This window comes from Platalea leucorodia, assembly GCF_965183815.1.
Source record: "Platalea leucorodia genome assembly, chromosome: 4".
In the NCBI taxonomy this organism is placed as follows: domain Eukaryota; kingdom Metazoa; phylum Chordata; class Aves; order Pelecaniformes; family Threskiornithidae; genus Platalea; species Platalea leucorodia.
The window spans coordinates 14,929,546-14,945,540 of NC_138826.1; the positions used below are offsets into that span (position 1 = coordinate 14,929,546).

Consider the following 15,995-nt stretch of genomic DNA (forward strand, 5'->3'; position numbering starts at 1 on the left):
GCAATCCCGCACTGCTCTCCCGCCTCTAACTGAAGCTGCATTGCGAAACCACAGCATCAACTGATTAGGAGAGAAAAGAAGGGATTTTTTTCTGGGTTAGAAAGCCACAGTGGGGTGTGAAACTCCTGGTTCCCACTATGGACAAAAAAAAAATAGCACAAGGTCTCAGAAAAGCCAGAGCTGCCTTGCTTGTATTGAAACACTGGTTTAAAGGGAGTTTGCAATTGCACAACAGCAAGAGCCCTCTGGTCTCAGGTGTGCAAGGTGAGGTTGGGGGATTTCTGGCTCACGGCCTCACCGTGGGACCCTGCGCTCCCGTCAGCCGCAAGAAGCGGAGCTGGCTCCATGTGTGAATGGGAGATCTCCAAGGAAAACCCAGGTGCTACAGGAAGCAGGGCTGGGAATACAAAAGCATCGCTCTTTCTGCTGAACAGGCAATGAACTGGCATCGTGCAGCGGTGCTATTTGGGATGAGTCTGTGGTGCAAGTGCAGAAACGCCTGAGCTGGCTCAGGTCAAGGCTGCAGCACAGCTGCATCGACCAGCCCAGGGAGTGAGCAGAGCCAGTGTACCCCCCCCCGAGATCCCCACGGGTGAAAAAAGGACTGCACACATTCGGATGAGCTTGCGTGGTCCTGTCTGTCATGGAAACGGAGTCTCAGGCTGGACTCCACCCTGGGCTGTGACCAACAAGAAAGTCTGCTAACGTCACATGTGATGGTGCTTTGCATTTTATGGTGCTTATGGGAACAAAATGCCAGCCAGCTCTTCAGCTAGATCAAGTCAGAATCAGGTCTAAATCATCCTGGACACTTTCACGTTTGGTTTTGCAAAATCAGAGCTCAGTGAAGAGCCACAGAGACATGTGTGTTAAGCAATGACGAGGAGAGGTGGCACCAGGGTGCTCCCTGGGACTTGAGGGTTTCTGTGATGTTCACCAGTAGTGTCCATACACGTGTCCACAGCACCACCTGCCCCCAGACAAAAGTCACCAGCCCTTCATCGGAAGACTGTGATTTAGGTCTCAGTTCTTGCCCCCCATATATTTTTACTTGGAGACCCCAAAGAAGTCTCACATATCCCTCCTGCCCTTTGATTCTCCCCAGAAAGCATGAGCTTCACCACATCTCTCTGCAGCAGAAACATGCCAGGAATATCGGGGAGAAAGATCATTTTCCTGTCCCAAGCTGGTTTAAAAAATGATGCCTACAAATGCTTAATAACTCAGTATCCAAATGACATGTGGCAGAAACACAGCAATGTGGCTGTCCTGGAGAGAAACACTCTTTTCTGCATACGGCAGAGGGAAGGGCAGGTTGAGGGCTGAGCACCCATTTAGCAGAGTCATTTGTCCAAATTCCCATGTTCTACTAAACCACAGGCCATGGTGGGGAGGAACAGCTTCTCAGTCCCTCTACTGCAGCACAATTTGGATGCAGAGACAAATTTCACCTTCAAGTCAATCCCAAGAGCCACTGCACGAAGGCTGTTATGTGGCACAGGGAAAGCAGCAACATTTTGCTTTAGGGGTGGAACGACATCCTGGGGTCCAGTGACCCCAGTGTCTCCTTCACAAAGCAGAAAACTCACCAGTGCCTTCCAGCAAAATCCCAGGAGCCCAGCACAGGGATGGGATGGGATGGGATGGGATGGGATGGGATGGGATGGGATGGGATGGGGGCAATTCAATAAGGGGACCCCAGACCTTCCATATTAATCTCTAAAAGGTTTAGGAAACACTTCTTTCACCCAGCTTAGGAGAGCTTCACATGCATGCTTTTGATACTACAGAAGTAGAGTAGTGTTTTGGAATTTGCCTCTTGCAGCTTGTCACACACAAGGCTAACAGCCCCAGTGCCTTCCCCTGGGAAGGGGAGATGTAAGGGCACCCATCTCACAAACAAACGTCAGATTGTTACTCATCTTAACTACAAACAGGGCCAAGGTCTCATTAATTAGCACTGACATTTACAACGGAGGCCATGAGATATGAGCAATATGAAGATGGATGAATTCCAAGAAGATTTGGGAGCAAAAAAGGGCTGTGGGGGATGGTTGTTTTTTTTTTTAAATTCTGAGTTCTCCTTGTAACGAGAGACTATTGACGTTTGAATTCCCTTTTGCATTAGAATAGGAAAAATTGCAGCCAGTCTTTTGCCATGTATCTAAATTGCAAGGTGCTGCAGACTGCTGAAATAAAAAAGGGACCCTTGGACTGGCCAGTCTCCAGTCACTGCACTTGTGCGTGGACCTGAAGGTCACAGATCAGGAGGTTTTTGGCTGTAAGGGTCTGGCTTAGCTTTGGTTCAGAGGATTTCTGAAAAAAAACCAAACCAAAAGTCCACCAATTGTCTGCCTCTACTGAAGCAGGGTCAAGCTCATGATAAAATAAACCCATCTGCTCTTTCAGACTTTCATCCCAAATCAGAATAAACTTATTTTGATGCTCTTATGGACTTGGCTCCTTCCACTGTCTTTCGTGTGCTCCAGTTGACATTATCATGCATTCAGATTCCTTGGATGAGATCCTCAGGCGTTGACCAGTGGGATTAAAATAAAGATCAGTTAAAAACAAAAGCATTGGTGGTTCATTTGTACACTTTCTGATTTTTGAGCCATTAGGTCATATTCCTTTTATACCTTGCAGCTTTTCTCTGTAATGGAGAAGTATATAAAATTGAGGGGGGTTTAAACAAAAGCTAGGATTCTCATGTAATCCCTTCAGTCCAGCAGCTGAGGCTTTAGGAAAAAAATCAGTTATTGTGAGAGCTAGAAAAGCTGCCTCAATTTATGACTCTTTTCTATATGACAATTCCAATAGCAGAAACAACTGTCGTGTTTCCAAGCACTAAGTAACCCCATTTCTCACCTCCATCCCTACTGTGTTGCTGATCCCTAGGAAAGGGCCTTCAGAATTCAACAGAGAAACCCAGGTCGGGTTCTGGAGAGGTAACCCTCCACTGGCAGCGATACCAGGACAGGGGAAGCACAGCAGAAGGGAAGCAGATCCTGTACTTGATCCCAGCCCAGAAGCAGATCCTTCACCACCACCTCAACCTCCACGTTCTCTCCAGGGTGAAGACAGCAGGGTCACACTCTGGCATCTCCTTCCTAACCTGTAGATTCAAAACTCACCAAGACATGAGTATGCCATTAGGGTAGAGAGCAGAAGGGTTATCATCTGCAATCTGCATCCCCCGGAGAAGTGGGAGGACACTTAGTGTATGTCTCTGACAAGTGCCGTCAGTGGGCAGGGACAACACCCTCCTTTTATTTAAAATCTTATTTAAACCAAGTCAGAAAACCCCGTCACCACTGATGCGGTTTTCCAAAGCACAACATATAAAACGGTAGCAAGCACTACGATTCTCAAAACAGCTTTCCTCTCTTCTCTTGCCATCCTGCTAATCGTGATGTCTGGGGCTATAAAAAGGCACAGCACAAGAGCATGTCTCTCATTCTGATCTGCTTCCGTGTTTATAACCATCGCTTATCTAATGACACTTAGGAAGTGTTACCAAGGAGACTATTTGCATCCTGCACGATGTTGCTAAAGCAACACTGCTAAATTAGATGCAGCGCTCTTAGCCTTCACCTACTGTATTTGCATTGCTATTAAAATGAAATAGTCACAGGCTTAAACTATATTTGGGTCATTCACTCATCCAAACACCTGAAAATAGTCCAATGGCAGCAGCTACGGAGTTCCCCCTTAAATCTAGCACATCTAGGTCTCCATCTCTTACATGTATTTCTAGCTTGCCTTTCAATGTGACCTGCAGACAAAGCAAGCCATCTCTTCTTTCATACTATAACCTTCCTCCACAGGACTTGTTTTCCCTATATGTTTGGCTTTTATTTGAATACTTCAGGAGATTTTAACTGTCATAAATAATTACAGCATCCCAGTATTTGGTGGAGCACGGCAGAAGGCAATTTGTAAGTAGCATTAATTTTTGAGGCACAAGATGGCTCAGAGGCACTGGAAATGCGACAACTTGCCTGAAGTTTATGGGTCAGCTGTTCATCCTCACGCTGGGTTTTGGTTCAGCTGTAAAGTCACCATCTAAGGCCTTCAAGATGGCCCGTGGAAAGACTAAAAGGCTAAATAATGACTAATAGGGTAAAATACTCATTAAGGAGGTGATAATAAAATCAAAAGAATTTAAAGCTATTAAGAACTATAAACAAGCTATAAACAAAAGTAAAGGCCAGGGGCTATTTTAGGTGAAGTTACAGAAATTGCTCCAATTAAGCAAAGAAGCACAAAAGGCTACTGGTAGGAGGGAGAGTGAGCAAAAGGAACCAAGAGGTGTGTTTGCAATGGTTTCTAAGGCAAGTAACAGCTTCTCTAGAGTTTGGACATTTGTCAACATGCTAAAAAAACATACTTAAAATTAAAATACTCCCCCCCCATATTAATGTAGAAATATGGACAACTGTCAGGAACTTTACAGCAAATATTACAATTACGTAACAATATATTATATGCAGTTGTACATATAAAATAAAAATCATTTAATTGTATTCTTTATGATATCAAGCAATGTCACAAGCAAAGACACCGGACTCTCTGAACTCAACTCAAGTATTCTGGTGCAAATCTAAAGCAATGTATTATCCCCACAGCTTTCTATTCTGACGGTCTGAGCAGTGCTCTTTGGACAACCACACATAATAATAAAATACCATCCTACCAATACCTAGCTGGAACTCTCCATCACGATTTAATGCGTTTATTCCAAAAATAACTCCTGCTTTTAACACTTTCAAATTTAACAGATAAACTCAGGCAAGGACATAAATACTTGGCATCTGTCACTGAATTCAATCAGCTCCCTGAATCAGAGCAAAAGCACCCTGTTCCAGCTCTGCTTCAGTGCATAATATGGCTTGGGTGCCTCTTATTACTAAATCCTCGCTTTAGCCCAGAAGCGCTACTAAAAAGCACACCTGGGAGCATTTTACTATATATAAAACCTCTGTTCCAACAGCCTGCAGAATCTAATCACGAGAAGGTAACACTCCTTCTTGCTGAATAGGCTACAGCACGAGAAAGTCCATGTCCAGAAAGCATTTCACCTGCCAGCGCTTGGAATTGCTTATGCCTGGGAATTTAAGCTGAAATACCAGAATCAGGGCTGGTAAAGAATTTGCTAGCAGTACTGAGCCCCAGTTCAGCCAGGCAGGGTCACGGAAGTCCTTTGGCTCTTTTGCTTTTAGCGATATTTAAGAATGCTTTTCAGAGGGCTGCAAGAAAGAGAAGTGCCCAGCTGAGTGAGTCAGTGGTAGCTTCATCACCTCCTCTCAGAAGGATGCTGCTGATGCTTTGCCGAACAAGGAGGGGGTGACACGGGTGGACAGAGGTGAACGCCTGCTCAGCTGTGTTGATGGACTGGGAATACAGGGGAAAGCGCTCAAGTCCCAGCATTTCCCTAGGAGGCAAAACTGTATCCTGAGTCCGGATCACATGAACTCTATGGGAACTGATGGATGGAACTATTGTGTTCAACAAATGAATTGAGTCTTCCTCATGCTGAATTGTTGTGCAAAATATAAATAAATCATTTTACCTCTGTAGACATTAGCCTATTTTAGGATGAGGGGATGGGACAAGCTCTCTTTCCTGCCTCCTCACAACAGCTGCAGTGAGGCTCAATTCCTTAAGTTTTGTCATTGCTTTAGCTCTTCCACGAGAAGGTGCGATAGAGGCACAGAAGAAGATTTCTGTAGTTGGCCATGGCTGGAGAGTATGTGTGTGCCCACCACCACCACACTCCACTGAGCTGCCTGGACATGAGCCAACATGATGCCAGTGGAGAGCCTCCTCCAAGCTATGTGGTGGGGAAGCCACCCCGCAGTGAGCAAGCAGTGCTTGGCTTTGAATAAATACTCAAAGTCTTCCTAACTCCTTTCACATAGCAAAAAGAGGATGGCTCAGATCTTGTGGGGTTTCAGATCTACAACAGCTGTACTCCCTCATGCCTCCTCCCATGGCCTCCACAAGAAAACTTCACGAAGGTTTAGAAAGCAATCTACGGTCCTCTGTGGGACAGGGTGATTTGTGTCCATGCACAAAGGCTGCAGAAGGTCATTTTTAGCTGCTCTTGCTCAAGGGGAGCCTTCCCAGGACTCAGCTCTCCTAGCTGACTTCAGGTGCCCCATGTGAAACAGGCCGGGGAGGGCTCCAAGGAAGGGTCAGAAACAAGGATTTGCATCACCGACAAGGCAGAGAGAGGGGAGGAAAGGAGGTATCAGCCTTGCCACCAGCCAACTCCTTCTTCTCCCACGGGAAATAAGATCAAAAGGAAAAAGAGGTTTTCTCCGTGCTAGCTATGCCTCTGTGAAATTCTCGAGGAACTTTCTGTTGGTTTTGGATCAGGTCCTAGACCCGTGTGGACAGAGCCCATACTGTATGATGTGTCTGGGTTATTCATTAGCAAAAGGGTTCCCTCTGCAATCAAGCATGCAGAGCACCTTACTAAAACATGCCCCGCTCCGTATTTGACCCAATGGAGTTGGCATGAAGAAGTTCTCACAAACACCGCTGGACTGCAAATTATCATTACTTCCCTTGTCTCAGTTCCTACATGGCCTTATCTAAACTATGTCATAAATCTTCTGGGTTTTATCTAAACTCTCCTCCTCCTAGTGACATTCTGTACTTCTGAATAATGTTGTCTCCATATGAATTACAAGGGGCACAGCAATAATGCTCCAGCAGAAGCAAGGGAAGCAGCAGGAAAATAGCTAAAAGCTATACTGGACTGTTTTCCTACTTGTAATCTTCTGTCATATTCCGAGTGGGAAGATTAGATAACGAGACTATTTATAGCGGCATTGCTGGGTGTGTATCACAAAACCTTTATTGTAAGACCACAGCAAGTATGAAATTTTAATTTTGCCTGCCACTTCCCTGTGTTACAGCTTCATTTGCAGCAAAGCATTTTTTCTTTCGCAGTGGGGTTATTAATAATGGATGCAGCATTAACATTTCCAAATTGCGAGTTTACCCTCAGTCCCTGTTCCCACCCATCACTCGGTATTTTTTCCTCCTGGGCTTCGTGTTGGACTGGCAACCAGAGACTGACAATATCTGCTCAGCCACCAAACACACATTGCATGGGCAAGAGCAACCAGAGCTCACTCCATTCACAGCTACAGGTCCCACCTGCAGGACTTCGCTGGCTGAAACCTCCAGGTGCTTTTTAATCTCTCTGCTAAGTCCTCCAGTGCATGCCAATAGGGTCTGAGAACAACTGTCCAAAGGAAATGCACTGAACACCAGATGATCTCCACACGCCGTGAGGCATCCAGCAGATGGTGAGAACTTTCTGCCACAACTAATGCAGGGCAGATTTCAAGTGGAGGAGCAAAGCTCTCAGCTGTCAGTACTTATCACTTGGCATCTCAACTCTAAGCCTTTAAAAACAAAAGGTATTCGTGGATTTAAATAGGGAGAACTTTTTGCACCTTTATTTCATTTTATGCCTGTTAAGGGATGTAACTGTTGAAGGGTTGTACCATTAAAACAGGTACCCTAAATGATATACAGAGATGGGAGTGGGAATGTAGAAATCCAGTACTAACCTCAGACGTTACCGAGGTCCCTTATAATGTGTTCACTGCATTTTTTAATAAAGTAAGTACATTATTTCAACTACTCCTCCTCTTCCTGTATTTGCTGAAATGCTGCAACATAATCAGTTAGTGAGGCACATTTTCTCGTTTCCATTTTCTATCCTCACATCTATTCAAGTGACTCACTCATGTAACACACAGATTCTGTTTGCAGCATTTACAGTTATTTGTATCCTGTCTTCTACAGTGACTCAATATTTCTATGGGAAACCATCTCTTCCCTTCCTACCTAGTAAATACTTGTTAAGTACAAAAAACAGGCATTCATCATGGACAAAAATGATCCTGCAAGATAGATAGATAGATAGATAGATATTTAAAAACATAATGGCATCAGTTGCTCAAATCAAAGAAATCCTGAGTATTACCAATACAATTAAATGCTATATTAAACAGGTATCCCTTAAGGAGGAGATCTGAACTAACCTTCTGATGAAGAGTTGGAATCTGGATGGTAAATAATCTCTGGATCTACAGCTGCTTGACTTATCTGGCAAAACCCTGTCCAGTAGCAAGTTACGACTCTAACACTAAGCTTTACATTAGATGGTGTTGATGAGCAGCAGAGCACAAAACACAGTCACGTCTCCATTCAAGTAGCAGTTAAAGGGAAATCAAGCAGAGCTTATGCCTAACAGAGGATAAAAGATGATCAGTGTGGTTTTTAAATCGTATGTTGACATATGGGAAGTCAATGTAAATTAGAATGAATCAAGCATAACATGATTACGTTTCTTCTGACTGCGTCAGGGTGTGAGCTACAGCTTTCAAGTAGGGCGAAGCCCAAGGGATGTCCAGACAGGGGCTGCTTGCAAAGACTTTCATGCTCCCATTCAGCTCCCCAGGTAAGAAACCAATACGCCAGAAGTGCTCCTGATTAATTCCACTGGGACAAGGGATCCCAGATTTCCAGCTCTGCTCAGCATCCCATGGTCCCTTGTCTCTTCAGAAGCCAGGCTCCTTCTTTGCTAGCCCACTGGCTAGTTACTGACACTGGCTAGTTACAGAGCTCCCCAGCCATTGCTTTGCTGAATTAATCTTCTCAGGTCCTGATGCTAGACATAGGATGTGTTCTGGCCATATCAGAAAAATGATGAGATCAGCAGTCAATAGGGAATCCCTGCATATGCCCATGCACATGTGTGCAAGCCCACACATGCAGGAACACCTGGAAGTGTCAGTGTTACCAGTGTGAAACCCAAATACCGAATACAAAGGAACAAAGAGAGGAAAGAGACTCCGCAAGCAATGCCAGTACCTTAGAATTTATTTTGTCTAAAATTTTATTACTGTTTTTTCCAAAAAATGTTTACATTAAGTGGGTTTTTTTTAGACTAAAAATCCTGCATGGTATTTTACGTCTGAGGCTGGCTGTGAACTATTAACATTTACTTTTCAGAGTTTTGCATAAAATAGCATCGAGGTTTAACCTGACAGTTTTCTGAGAGCTGAGAATCCTTCCCTATGCTTCAGCAAAGAGTTGAACCGAGGTGGACTAATGGAGAATTGTATAAACACAATACCACCATGGCATCCTTCACCCTATAATTTTAAAACATAATCCTATTTTAATGCTGCAACTGGAAGGCCAAATAACCAGTGGTGTAAACATGAACTAGAATCTTATATACAACATGCTTTTATCAGCTAGAGATCCCCAAGAATGAATGGAGATGAAAACCTACCCCATCTCAATTTTAACCACATAGTTGCATCAACCCAGACCGTAGTATGAGTAAGTATCCAAGTGCAGGTCCTCCTTCCCAGCTACGCAGCTAGCAATACCCTAGTTAGCTAAGTTAAAAGGTAGCGCAGGTTCATGTATACATGTTGTAGTCACAGCAGAAACTTTAACCATTGCCAGACCCTAAGTTTCAGTTAAAATTCAGCTCTTGTCCCCAAAACTACTTTGGGATTTGTCAATTTGTGGCACAGAACTGAGCACCTGCACAGTGCTGTGATTAAAGTAAGAAACTACGTTGGGATTTGGCAGTTCGCAGCACAGCGCTGAGCACCTGCACAGTGCTGTGATTAAGGTCAATCTTAGATCAACCATTTCTGGATGGAGACAATCCCGAAACACAGGCATTGCAGACCCCACTCCTCAGGACAGTTCAGAATTGGATTACTCAGATGTCCTAAAATTTCCAGGCAGACCGAGTCAGAGCATGTGTGGATCCCCAGCTTGAAATAAGTAGCCACCATGAAGGTATGCACCGTAAGTAAAACATGTACTTATGTACTTGCCACAGGCAACAATTTCAGCGATGCAGAAGTAGCTGGTTCCTGCAATTATCCTAGCAGCAGTAGGTAAGAACAGCTGCCAAATCTGAAATCTTCCAAGCCTCTGTATTAGAAATCTTCCCAGATACTGGGATATCCACAAAAGCTGCTATTTCAACAATCTAGGAAAAAAAATGAAGTGGGGGCTACCTAGGTCTCTGTCATTCGGCAGGTCAATGCAAGCAAAGAGAACCTGCTTTCTCTTACTCCAAAAGAGCCCACAAATGCAAAAGCACCTTTATTTGTCAAAATCACAGAGTGCAGGAGACACAGCCTCATCCAAGAAAGCTTGCACAGGGACCTCAACACAATCTCTACTGTCTCCCAAATAAAGCCTGGATGTTCTGTGCATGACTTTGAGGCTGCCGTGGCAGGGAACCGCTCTGTAAACACCTGGGCAGGGACGGTCACTAAAAAGAGGATGGATCCAGCTACAGACCAGCCAACACCAGAGCAGGCTCTATCCCTTCATCTACCACTGCAATGTCTGAACAACCCAGCTCCAGCTTTCACTGGTGTGGAGACATTTTAAGTTCTCATTTCAGCATTATCCTTATCAGCTAAACACAGGTAGCCTTAGGAAGACAACCTCGGGAAAGTCCAAATGAGCGGGGCAAGTATGTGGTCTTTGTATGTAGCAAACTTCAAAGGATTCGTCTTTCACGACCTCCTCCAATCTCCCGTAAAATTGGACCCATTTTAGCATCCATAGCATCCACTATTAATGAGCTCTACAGAGCTACTAGCCACTGCAGATGGCTACAGACTCCTTTTGTTCAAAAGGAACTGGAATCTACCAACTTCATTTGATGTCCTCCTAATTCTTGTACTGGAAGAGACAGCGAAGAGTGGAGCTGTGCCCTTCTCTACATGCCAGTCATCTCCCACCGTAGTTGTCCCTTTTTCCAGAGGTAAGAGTCCTAGTTTATTCAATTATTCCTTACATAAAATTAACCCAGACTTTTGACTGTCCCTGTTGCCCTCCTCTGAACCTTTTCCAGTTCTCCTGTATCTTTTTTAAGATGGTGGAAGGGGAAGAACCAGAATTACACACAATATTCAGATTTACACAACAATCTAGTCATGGCCTCTATTTTCTTCTGTTTGGCTTCCCTTATAATTTCTAGTATTTCATTTGATTTTTTTAACTGAGCCTTGCACTAACATTTTCAGCTCACTGATGTTTTGGTTCCTACTAGTTTTCAAAAGTAACCTTTCTTGCCCTCAAAAAATACAGAGCATCACCTGATTTCCTGGAAGATTTCTGACAAGCTGCAGCCCTACCTGCTCCACCAACAGGCTTCAGCACCCTATGAAAAGGACGATGGGAAAGGAAAAGTAAGATCGATAAATTGCCATGTTTGGAGCACTGAGCAATTTTAGGCAGTTTAAATGCAATAAATCAAAGTTCAGTAGCTTGGGAAAAAATCTAGTGCTTGGGAGAAGGTCATATAAACCTGAGAACCTCTGGCAGGAAAAACTTCATACCTACAACCCACAGACGCTGACAGGTCAGAGGGAAACAAGCACGACCCAGGAGAGAATGAAAGCAGAAGGGCAGGAAGCAGGAGGCATCCTTCAAAGCCTTGAATGATGAAACTCCTGACTCTCTACGGCTGGAAGAAAATGCAATAGTACCTCAAAGAAGAACCAATTATGACAGCAATGGGAGCTGAGGTTATCTCGCAACATCACTGTTGGCATCCCCCCCAGTGCACTGCTTGCACCCCAACTTCTAACCCCCATGATCATCAGCTGCTGACGTCCTTTTACCCCCCACTTAGTTTTATCTAGCGAGTGCACAAAATGGAGCTGGCAGCAGGATAGTCTTTCCTATCAACAACATACAATTATTGAAATGCGTACACCAGCCAGATTACTATCTATCTTCTGCATGTATTTCAGAAGCTCATAAAATACCAGTGAAAGGAGAAAAAAGTCTGACGTATTTATGTGTCAGCAGGATATAAAGTTTGGAACAGCAACTGCAAAAATGCAGGCAAAGACTGTATAATCGTGACTGGTATCCCCCGTGGGCCAGGAAAAGCAGCAAAGCCCCTGCCTCCCTGGTAAAGTGCTGCACAACAGGCTGTGTTTCTGGGGGCTTGCAGCCAGAAAGGCAGAGTCACAAACCACTGCTGACTCTGATTTCAGGTTTCTCAGCAAAAGAAGGGACTAAGAAGAACTGTCCCGCCGAGGTGCCAGCCTGCTTCGTGTGATACTCCGGAGATATAAACCCCAAATCATCCCACAGAGATCACCCAGACACGTGAGTAAGAGCTGTCTGTATGAATGAGCAGTAAGTACAGGGGACCATGGAAGCACCCAGCACAACATGACTCAGATCTTGACGGGAGCCTCCAGATGCCACTGTAATACAAATAATAAAGAATAACCCATGAGTAATCAGCCACTGCTGAAAAGAGGATCTCTGACTAGCTCGGGCTGCCTCTGTAATACAGCGCATGCATTCTTTTGCATAAATATCATAGGTGCATTAACCCATGAGAAAACCGACAGGAAGAAATCCTGCTCGCTGTCACTCACCATGGAAAGCTACCTTCCAAGGCAAGAGGGGGCTCAGGAAAGAGCAGCGAACCTGAGTAGGAGGCTGGAGGAAAGGATTTAAGAGAGAAGACAGTAATACTTCTTAGCTTTTACAGTGTAATATTGATATGCTGTCCACAGAAACAGCTAAACCTTCTTGAAACTGAGGACATGGAGACGTGAAGATAAAGAGCTGCTTGCCCATGGAGCTCAGGAGATGGCATTCAGGTCCCACATCTCACCTCTGGCCCAAGGGCTAGCAAAAACTGCATTTCCAGCATCCTGGACCAGCAAATCTGGGAACTACACAACAGCTCTAATAGGGTACACAGCCCACACATCACTGTAGGAAGAGTTAAACACATCCAGCAAGGCTGAGCAGTAGGAAGGAATGCAACGGCCACAGAGATTTGGAAGATGCAACACTAGGCAAGGAGGGTAACTTACCAAGCTACACCAGGATTAAAAAGAATTAAGAGAGGAGATTGAATAGACTATCTTGGAAGAACCCTGGAGCAGGGAGATGGGTTGAACTGGGGATGTATGTCTTGAGAAATAATAGAAATCTCCTTGGTTGGAACAGTTCAAGCCAGACTGTCCTCGCACTAGTAAATAAACAGCGCACAGAGCAAGTGATGCAAAGGTTGATCTTTTTCATCACAGAATCCAGGAGATTAGATACGGCTGGAGTTTTCCCACTCAGTTCCACTCCAAACAGCCATACACACCTTGTTTGATAGTTATCACAAACCATATTTCAGAGAGGGCGGACAGCAAAAATTTCCTGGAGTTTATCTGGCTGCATTGTTAAAGAGACTGTTACCAGATAACCATAATCTTTTGCTCAGCATTAGGAAAGTACACAATGGATCACCTTCCGTCACCCCAGAGAAACAGCCACATCTGGGTTACGGGAAGGGAAATACTCACAGGAATGCTGAAAATGTTCTCACCTCAACCTCCCCATCATGATACCACCAAGTGACAACCTCCTTCCAGCCACTGGCTGGGACTTTAACGGCCACATCAGGATCATGGCATCTGATCAACTGCGGTCCTGGAGGATTTCTGTTTCCACTGACTTAAGTTTTCATTGTCTCCAAACCGACCAAAGCCTGCAGGCACAACTGGGACACCAAAATCTGGATTAACAATCCAGGCATGACAAACTGCTTAGGAATAGGTAATTCCAAAGTGATAACGTCTAGCGGTTTCTAGTGAACAGCAATGTGAAGTCCTTTTATAAAGGGCTGGAGATATCAGATTTGAAAGTACTGTCCTACTCTGAAAGCAACTCTAAAATCATCAGCCCAGGGTTCCAGGCTCACTGTTGCAGGTACAGTAAAGACCTGCCTATTTCAGCTCCACCTGGTTTTAAAACTGCAGCTGAAGTCTGAGAATCAAGTTGGGTGCTTGCTTTCTTATGCACAACCGTCAAAAGCAAAGCAAGTATTCTGCCAGCCATGCCAGTCTTCAATGATATTTCTGTGTCATGCCGTCAATACCACCAGAAGTATCACAGGGTCTTCAGAAGATTTACTTAATTTTTAGCGGAACTAACAGGAAGGTATAAAAATTTTCAATACATGCGGGCAACAGCTCTACTATGTACAGAGATCTTATTTCTTATATAGCAGAGATGAACTTGTAAGGTTCAGGGACTGACTTCAAAGTCCCCAGACCACCTTGGGAAACTTAATGCAATCCGAGCTTCTTCTGTATCAAGAATGAGCCTAAATCACCTCTGGCACCAGGTTAGGAAGAGGTCGTTGCAGAAGGAAAGTACTAGATGGTGGCCAAATTATCAAAGTTCAGTATCCCTAACACTGAGCCAGACACTGAAGGAAGAACAACTGGGGACCTTCAATTAAAATACACTTTACAGAATGTTAAACGGCAGATATGTAACAAAACTGTGTGACATTCATACTTCCGCTGCTATGCCTCCAGACCATTTTACAGCAACCTGTCAGATGCAATCAGACTTGTTTATTCTGCATTTAAATGAGGACCTGAGGCAGTCCGGTTTCAAAAAAGACAGAAAAGGCATATATTGTCCCTGGCAGTTGCTTGGTTTTTACAACAAAGGCAATGCCTTGTTAACTCTTTACTCCAAATCAAAATTATTTCAATGCTCTGCTACATTACAGTCTTGAGAAGGTTTCTGCTTGCTGCCTCAGCACAGGTAGAAATTTAATTAAAATGGAAATTAAAGGAAGAAAGAAAGAAACAAAGTGCCATTAACACACACACCCCCAAAATCAGATGATTAATACAGAGCATCTTCAAAATCTCACGTAAGCCACTGATAATGGATTAAGTGGCAGTGTCCCTTCTGGCTCCAGTTTATAAATTCTTATCTGCTTAAGGTAGCTCCAGAAAGATTTCCAGCTGACAGCATGATTCTTAAGAGACAAATCCTCCCTGGCAGTTTACAACTGCATACCAACTACTACAGCATTGCGTGTGCCTTCATGTTTGCATTGTAGAGGATGATGGTTCACCGTTTAGGGTTCAGCATCCCCCTCCTTGCAAGTCTAATTTTCAGCACAGCCATTGTCTGGGCTGAGTTTCTGACTGACTTTGTCCATGACAGAGCAGTAAGCATTCGTAACATCTCTTTGCATGACCGTGATATAATCACCCTCAGTTCACGCAACTGTTCCAAATCATCCAAGTACAGGGGAGGGGAGCAGAGAGGTGTAACGGAAGAACAATGCAAGTATCAGAAAATCCTTCAGTATAACAACCAGTTACCCAGCTCATCATTAACCATTTCCACTCCCCTAGACCATGCCAAAGAAGTATCCAAAAGCTCAGTAAAAACAGGAGTGAACAGCAACATCCCTATTTTCCACGCTGGTAGCTGCAAATTCTGCAACACACTGGGGGAGCTGCAACAAGTTTTGATCATCTGAAATGGCTGTGAAAGCAGCACCTTCCCTCATTCCTTGCTTACAGAGAGATGTCTGACATCCTCTACCCCCATCATTCAGTGCCTTTGGCTGTGAAAATGAGCTTAGTGAAGAGGTACTCAGATAGCACTGAACACATACAGTGTGTACTGCTGCCCACAGAAAGCCCTTTCAAGAATGATGGGTTATTTTCTATCACCCTCCCAGCTTCCAGCAAAATGGGGCAAAAAAAGGCAGGGACAGAGGAGACCTTGGGCAGTCACTCCTGCTCGCCTTACAGAAGTCATCCCCATCCCATTTCGTCCCGACAGTGCCCCAGGATTTCAGAAAAGGATTTCATCCTTACAAGGAACTGAATAACCACATAAGCTGGACAAGGAGCCCCAACTACCCACTGCCCTCATCCAAACAGGACTGACAGTCCCCCGCACACAGACACATTCCTGGAGCACCCAGAAAAGACACCAAAGCAAAGCTTTCATTCACCAAGAAACACCTGGGGACTCTTTGGTGGTCCATCTCCTTCAACATGTTGTCCCTTGTCCAGGGTGCCACTGCCCGGGGAGACCTCTGCACCGACCAGGCACCCATGGGGCACTGCCAGGGAAGA

General features: G+C 44.6%; 1 protein-coding gene across 1 annotated transcript in view; it reads right to left on the reverse strand.

Annotated features, from left to right (window-relative positions):
• Window positions 1-15,995, reverse strand: part of NEURL1 (neuralized E3 ubiquitin protein ligase 1) — a gene marked incomplete at both ends in the record, with an annotated part of 166,501 nt that overhangs the window by 149,973 nt on the left and 533 nt on the right. The gene's annotated exons all lie outside the window — the stretch shown is intronic.